This window comes from Lactuca sativa, chromosome 4 (genome assembly GCF_002870075.4).
Source record: "Lactuca sativa cultivar Salinas chromosome 4, Lsat_Salinas_v11, whole genome shotgun sequence".
In the NCBI taxonomy this organism is placed as follows: Eukaryota; Viridiplantae; Streptophyta; class Magnoliopsida; order Asterales; family Asteraceae; genus Lactuca; species Lactuca sativa.
The window spans coordinates 407,973,515-407,981,928 of record NC_056626.2 but is presented as its reverse complement, the minus strand read 5'-3'; the positions used below and the strand labels follow the sequence as shown (position 1 = coordinate 407,981,928).

The following is an 8,414-nucleotide window of genomic DNA, read 5'->3' as shown; positions in this document are numbered from 1 at the left end:
CTCATCCTAATGAAGCACTCAACTCATGACTGATGACCTGCAACCCACGCGTACATCACTTCTCCAATTCCTTTTTGACTGCAATAACCACAACTTAACTCAGAATTTAACGATTCCCGACAAATATGGAGACCTCAGTCTCGCTCCTGGTCTGACCACCAGGTGCCCGAAACTCAAAGAATAAGGCTACCCAAGCCTAAAAACTCTTATGCGTCATGCCCTGATTAGCGAATAATATGGATCCCGATAGAATCATAACATTACCTCTCACTAACCCGTGAAGGCTATGGCTCCCCGCAGGCCTACAACATTCTCTTACTGATTCATGAATACTACAGCTCCCCGCAGTATCACAACACTTTCTCGCTGACTAGTGAACACTACGGCTCCCCGCAGTATCACAACACTTTCTCGCTGACTGGTGAACGCTACGGCTCCCCGTAGTATCACAACACCCTCTCGCTAACTAGTGAGTACTACGGCTCCCCGCAGTATCACAATTCACCCTCTCACTGACAAGTGAGTACTACGGCTCCCCGTAGTATCACAATACCCTCTCGCTGACTAGTGAGTACTACGGCTCCCCACAGTATCACCACAATCTCATCCTCAGGTCATCACTTCACTGCATTCACTAACTCACGCTTCGCGGCCCAACATAGATAGGTACACACACCCACCCAGGTTAAACATCACTACCCCTGACGACCACCGTCGGGACAAAACACTTTTTCTCATTGCAATTCACATTCTCAGATAACCCCGCTTGATGTCAATTATCTAAAAGGGATCCCACTAGAACCGTAGACACCTGATACACCACTCGCCATTTCATAACTCCAGTCCCAAAATAATCCGAAATTTAGAACATGATACTCGGATACCTCGGTACACCATCACAGAACCTCACGATGCCCTATGTCATCCACTGATCTCCTACTTACGGCATCAAACACAGATACATTAATGAATTCCTTCAAAATCTCATAACTAATCTTCATTTCACACAACACGTAACTCCGGAATATTCCAACTCTCAAATGAATCACGGAAAAATCGGCAACGACTCAGAGCACGTTGACGAACATCTAAAACTCCCTCCTCTATTGCTCGAAATCCCATGCAAGAATACCCATACCGAATCGAAAATTGGTTGCCCAATCAACTCCTACCCTTCCCAAAGTGCATATAACAACCCATACACTAAACCAGAAATTCTCAACCATGGAAACTATCCTTACAAGCCACCACACGGTCTTCGACCGACGGCCCCCTACCATGGAGACACTCATCCTTTCCTTAACACATACAACATGCATTATCTCTCTCTGAACCTCGCCTCGACCACCAATAACCTTGGTCTCATGCTTCCGTACCGTAAGTCACTATATCCAGTCCTCTAAACGCTCTTGGACAAATCTCTGATACTCTCAATAAAATACCCGGTTCTCCCCCACTTAAGGTTCGAACTATCACCATTTGGCACACCAATAATCTACTCCACAGGCTGCTTCACCAGGTACATCCCACTTACTCTTGGAAAGTACCACATAACACTCAGTGATCTTCCCGATAGAGACCAAGCAACTACAAACATCCCAAATCTCATATAAAATCCTCGAAAAACTTCCCAACATGTTATCCAAAATCTCACACTGATGCACTACCAGACATCTCAACTGTCTCGTAGTAGCCATGACTCACAGTCTGAAAATAATGTACTATCACACTCCTCATCTTCGACTCCCCAACCAATGTCCCATTATGAGAATTATCATGAGAGCAGAGAACTCACCCCCACACTCGATATCCATCATAGAAATGAGAGCCACCACCCCAAAATACTCCTCTTGATCACCGACACTGCTGCCAACATATGCCCTACTATACTCAAATAGGGTATATCCTTGTCCTTGACCATCTCAGTTCCTAGTGATGACCCTCTCATGCTATAATATCACCTTGCGGCAGACATACTGCCCAGATACTCTGGTGAAAGATCGCAACCACTGCTACCCCACAGGGTTTACCTCCAAGCTCGGAAACCGGAAGCTCAATAGCTCTTCTGCTCCTCACAGGAAACTGAAATAGCACAACTCTGGTCACAGAAAGTGACATCTCCACTATCGGCCGATTGCTCAACTCAGACCGTAGTCCTCCATAAAGCACCATCTCTACTCATCCCCGAGTCTTGCGACTCCAACTTACATCTCACCAAAAATCTCTCGGAAACTAACTCGATTTCCCTCTCAAGGTGTGCTCTATTGAAACTTGAATAACTGTAAAAATAAAAGCACTAACCGCCACGAGTCATGGTACTCAAACCATGTGGCCACCTCTCGATCTGCTATGAATCATGGTACCCAAACCATGTTATCTCCTCTTAATCTGCTACGATTCATAGTACTCGAACCATTATTTCTCTTCTCAATCCGCTACATAGAGCTTATGGAATTCTCCCTGTTTCAAGTACAGGTCCTCTGTTTTCAGTAGTACAAGCCCATACTACCTGCCACATCTACCCATAATTTCCACATTGATTGTCCCAGATTTCCTAAGTAACTGCTCAACCTTCTCGATCACCAATCCCGTTAAAACTGGTCGCTCCCCAGAGAATACTCTCTTTTATCAACGCACTCAGTTGACTATGGTCACTCCCTAGGCTCTTCCTAGGTTCTCTCACTCTCTGCCATCAGCTGCTGAAGAACTCCTTATGATGCTGATATTGCCATATTTATACCTATTTTTAGGCAATATTTAAGTACATTTTTATTAATAAGTTGATAATATGTTTAGAATAATGGTACTTATGACTTTAAATTGTTATTTTCAGTCAATTAAAAGGATTTTCAAAGAGAGGGACCAAAAGTGACAATATGTAGAACATGGGAGACTTGAAAGACAAGAAAAGAATAAATCCACGATAGATACTGAATTCACGACGTGGCGAAGTCGGCCACGACGTGGCATGAGGGTTCTAGAAGATAAACATCGCGATTCAGAGGATTCCTTGTACGGTACGGATAGCTTGAAGCCCACGACGTGGCGTGGGTTTTTGGAGATTATTTAAGTGCTCCTGATTATTACGAAATGAAGAACCTTTTTGACTGAAGGAAAGAGTTCCAGGAGACGATTCAGAGCGAAAGAAGGATTCTGGAAGAAGGTTTTCAACACCAAAAAGAATAAAGGTTTATATTTTAGTTAATTAAGAACATGTCTTTTATTACTTTAAGTTGTGTTGGTTTATTAGTTGCTAGGATAAGCAGCTGAATCTAGCTACTCTTGTTCAGCTAGATGAAGTTTCAAAATTTTGAATAGTTCAATGTTTATGGATTAAGTTTAGTTGGTAAAAATTGTTTGTGTTTGATTTGTATTACATAGCATGCTATTGTTTGTTTCTCTAATTGCTTGATTGCATGTTCTGTGTAGCTTAGTGACCATTAACTGCATGAACTTGTTTACCTAATGATTTAGTGAACATTGAATTGTTAGAGCTAGGATTGACCAATCTTAGTTAGTAATTAGAGTAAATAAGCTTAGCTGTGCTAGAGAACGTGTATTGTGACCATAATCTTGTTTATATTACAAACCTTACATAGCATATTTACATTCATAATTAGTTATGTGTTTAATTATGTGTGAACATACATGGTTTGACATGAATTAGTTAATTATTGGTAAAGTTAGAACTAAATTACTAATATAACTAAAAACCAACTTAATAATCCGTAATCATTAGCTAGCTATAAGGAAGAAGTGGATTCAAACTAAACAAGAGTGTGTTTTTACTTATTGAATTTGATTTAAGTTCATCTGATCTTGAAAAATTAGATAAAACCCCTTTTAAACTTGTTAACAATTAGGTTAATTTAATAGTAAGTAAATTAATTAGAACACCGTTCCCTGTGATCGACACCCGACTTACCCAAACTATACTGTAATCTGACTAGGTACACTGCCTATAAGTGCATAGTTAGTTAAATTTTTTAGGTTATAAATATTAAATTTCGTGAGTACTTTTGTGCATATCAAGTTTTTGGCGCCATTGTCGGGGAACGGCTTAGTTTTAGCTTATTTATTTGCATTAAATTAATCGATCCTTCTTGTGGGGTAAAAACCACAAAAAGTTAATTTTTCAGCAAAATAAAATTTTTCTGTTAGTCACAGAGTCCATGACGTGGCCAGATACCTGCCACGACGTGGACTATTAAAAAACTAAATTTTTAGTTGATAGTTAGTTTTTCTTATTTTAGTTCAGTTTTACGTTTTTAGTTTAGCAAGTTGCAGGAGTTCATGACCAGAAGCTCAAACACACACTTGGTGCCGCCACTTGAAGATCCCGAGTCTGCACTTCACAAGAAAAAGACGCCCTTACAAGAATTGAAGTCGGCTTTTTCTAGGAAGTTGGGAAAGAAGACAGGAGAGTCAAGTTCATCCACGAGGCACAAGAGCAATCTTGAGCATTTGGATCATACGCCCGTCCAAACCGAGTCCGAAAGTGATACCGAGCTGGAATTTGAAGAGCACACGAACGAACCCGAGAACGAGCCAAGGAACAAGATGGCAGCAATTAAAGAAATGTCCATGGGAGCTTACAAGAAGCGGATCCGAGAAGATGTGGGTCTCGGTTTAGTCCAACCCGCAATACCTGTCACTGCCACATTCGAGCTGAAGGGGCACATATTGACTGCACTAAAGGACATCCCATTTTTCGGGAAAGATCATGAGGATGCTTTTAAGCATCTAGATGAAGTCAACGACATTGCGGATTACTTCAATGTCCCAAATGTCAACAGAAACACAGTCTTGCTTAGAATGCTTCCCATCACTTTCAAAGGAGCTGCTAAGGAGTGGTTAAAAGCACTCCCACCGGGTACAATTACCACTTGGGCTCAAATGCGTGAGCAATTCCTGGACCAGTTTTGTCCGCCATGCAAGATAGCCAAACTCAAGAAGGTAATAGCCAACTTTGAGCAACAGCCAGGGGAGTCATTATACGAAGCATGGGAGCGGTACAAGGGCTTGCTCAGAAATTGCCATCAGCATGATCTAAATGTGCAGCAAGAGATGTCAATCTTTTATGATGGGGTCAACGTTATGAAAAGACAACTCCTTGATTCTCAAGGACCTTTGACAAAGAAAAACCCAAGGGAGGTCAAGGAGCTAATTAAAGAATTCGCGAAGCACTCTCGCGAATACCACAACCCTAGGCAAGATGGAATCAAAGGCGGTGGAGGGGCCCAAACTGAAGAAATAGCAGCTGTCATGGCCATGCTGAATAATATGGATCAAAGGATAACACAAATGGACCAGCCGATACATGCCATAAGAGTGGGTTGCGAGAGATGTAGTGGTCCACACTTAACCAAGGACTGCAATGTAGATGAGTTTGGGAACAGAAAAGCTCAAGTGTGTTACTCTAGTGGGGATAAGTTTGATGAGGACTGGAGGAAACCGAAGAAGGAGTGGCTGCCATATGAAGAGTATAAGAAGCAAAAAGAAGAGAAGTATAGGCAGACAGGTCGAGGCTTTTATCAAAAGGAGCAGCCACCAGCCGAGAAGAAACCCGATCTACAGACCATTTTGATGAAATTTATGGAAGCTTCGGAAAAGAGACACGATGCCACTGATTCTGCTATTATGGAACAACAAACTCTGATAAAGAATCAGCAAGCCTCCATCCATAACCTTGAAGTACAATTTGGTCAACTAGCCACTCTGGTTCATGAAAAATTGTCCCCGAAGAATCCCAAAGTAAAGACCCAATCTCACGTAATGGCCATCGATACTAAAGAAGATGCAATCTTTGAGTTCCTGGAGGCATTGGAAGAAGAACCACAGCAGCCCGATCCAAAACCCAAGAAGTCAAAGTTCGAAAGTGAAAAAGTTGCTGAAACAGCTTCGCCACAACGTGGCACTCCTCTGGTCACGACGTAGCGCATGTCTGACCAAAAATTCTTTGAGCCCATTCCAGTTTATCAGCCACCTTTTCCATTCCCAACCCGAGCTGCACTTAGTCTACTGGAGAAGGAGCATTTAGAGTTTGTAAAGCATGTGAAGGGGATCCTGATTAATACTCCGTTTGTCGAGTCCTTATCCAAAACTCCCGAGAATCAGAAATTACTGCAAGATTTGATAGACACTCGAAGGCAACTAAAGAAGCAGTCAAAGGTGGTTCTAAGTGAACAAACCTCAAAAGCCGTGTTGGGAGCGACACCAGAAAATATGGGGGATCCTGGACGCCTCACTCTTCCGTGTGAGTTTGGTAATAAAATGAAGGTTAATGCTTTAGCCGATTCTGGGGCTAGCATTAACTTGATGCCATTTTCATTTTATCAAAAATTGGAGATTCAAAAGATGAAGGCTACAAAAATGAAGATTCACATCGCGAATCGTTCGGTGACACAACCCCGAGGCATCGTGGAGGATATTTTGGTGAAAATTGGAAAATTTGTTGCTCCAATAGACTTTGTAGTTTTGGATATGAAGGAAGATCCCGATGTTCCAATAATCCTTGGTCGTCCATTGCTTAACACTGCTGGAGCTCTGGTTGATATTCGTGAGTCTAAGCTCACTTTGAGGGTTGGAGATGAACAAGAAGTTTTTGGCATACAAGATGACTTCTAAGAGGATCATGTTCAAGAAGAGGTGTTCACAATTAATGAATACAATGAACTAGGAGAACTGGAAAAGCTTATGGAAGAAGAGATCAAGGCAGTTCATCAAGTCAAAAGAACAAAACCGAGGGCATTTGTTCCATATTTGATTGAAGTCATAGCTTACAAGATCCCGCCTTCTTGGGTGAGCAAAGAGGATGAGGAAATGACAAGTGATGAAGAGGAGGTCACTTCAAGAGTGACAAAGCCAGTAGTGAAAGAGGAGGAGGATGTTATGGAGTGCAAGGAACAAACCAAGGGCACAAAATGCAAGCTTGAAGAAGAGGGAAAAGCTAAAAAGGAGAATTCAAAGAAGGCGTATAAAAGGCGAGTTCAAGCTTACAAGAGGCGATTCAAGGAACAAAAGATATTGGTGGTGGACTCTTCAGAAGATTCAACGTAGAAGGCACGGAGTCCGCTCAAGACTCCAAGAAAAAGAAGCACTTCTCGGGAGGCAACCCTAGCTTGCTTTGCATTTTCTTTTCTTTTAAATTTTTTTTAGTTTTTAATTAGGAAAGATAACAACGCATCATCTAATAACTGATACTTAGTAAAGAATTAGCTGTGGGAACTTTAATTAATGAATGAGATGCAAAGTAGTTAGTTAAAATCTACGATTTTATAAAATTTTCCAATCAGGCAATTGCCACGTCGTGGGCTGATGCAGCCACGTCGTGGTAAAAATGAGAACACGGGACCAGAGCACAGTTTTAAAGTCCACGACGTGGGCATAGCTAGCCATGACGTGGCCTTTAAAAAGTCACGGTGGGAACAATTCCTTAAAACCCTTTGACCAACATCCCCATTCCCCATTTGATATTGCCGCACGAACGGGAACAAAAAAACCCCACAGCCAATTTCTTAATCTACTTCCAATTTCCTTGCAAGTTCTTGTCAATTGACTCTACTTTGTATGTGTTATATTCATTAATTGTGGTTAGTTCTTACAATTTTAGATTTTCATGGTTACGGTTTATTTGATTCACGAAATTGGTTGAAACTAGTTGTTAATTCTTGGTTGCATGTCCCTTAAATGTCCATAGGAACAAACCCCAAGCACTAATTTTGGTAGAAATTTCGTACAAAATGACCGATCTATAACCAGGGTCCGACTGCGGTCCACGACGTGGCGTAGCCTGGCCACGTCGTGAATTCTGGCAGACAGATTAATTTGTTTTAATATTTTGGATGTTTGTTGCTTTGGTTTGATTTTGTATGCAAAAATGGGACCACGAAGAGCTATTCCACAGGAGGAAAACCCGATTGATGTTGCAAGTATACATCCCTTATATCAGTTTCCTCAAAACATTCCCCGACCATTGTTAACTACTTACGAGAATCGGCTGGGATGGATGTACAATAGGGAATTTGCGATAGCCCCAATTATCGATTGGGGATGGCTTGGTGGTGTGGGAATGGTCGCTGAGTTGGGACGCTATTGGTCGAAAACATACGAAGGAGATCAATTTTCTTTCACTTGTAACGGGTGGAGGAATTTGTTTGCCATCCAAGAACCCGTATACCGAGAATTATCGGTGGAGTTTTTCTCTACCGTATGCTTCGAGGAACGCACTATTGATTTTACCTACAATCGGGCACTTGTGTTTCGTTTGGGTGGTGTTTATAGAGAGTGTAGTCTTCAGGAATTTGCTTGGGGTATGGGGCTTTATACCGAAGTGTAGGCTCAATCTCCGTTTTTCATACCGTTCTTGCTTGGATGCGTTCGGGATTTTAATCCCGGTGTTATGGATGTTCAGT

At 41.8% G+C, this 8,414-nt stretch overlaps 1 non-coding gene across 1 annotated transcript; it reads right to left on the bottom strand.

The window, feature by feature from the left end:
* Positions 1 to 4,944: 4,944 nt before the first annotated feature.
* On the bottom strand, positions 4,945 to 5,051 carry LOC111875844 (small nucleolar RNA R71). The gene has a single exon (XR_002844812.2). It is a non-coding gene; the product is annotated as a small nucleolar RNA R71 (small nucleolar RNA).
* Between the last annotated feature and the right edge of the window lie 3,363 nt (positions 5,052 to 8,414).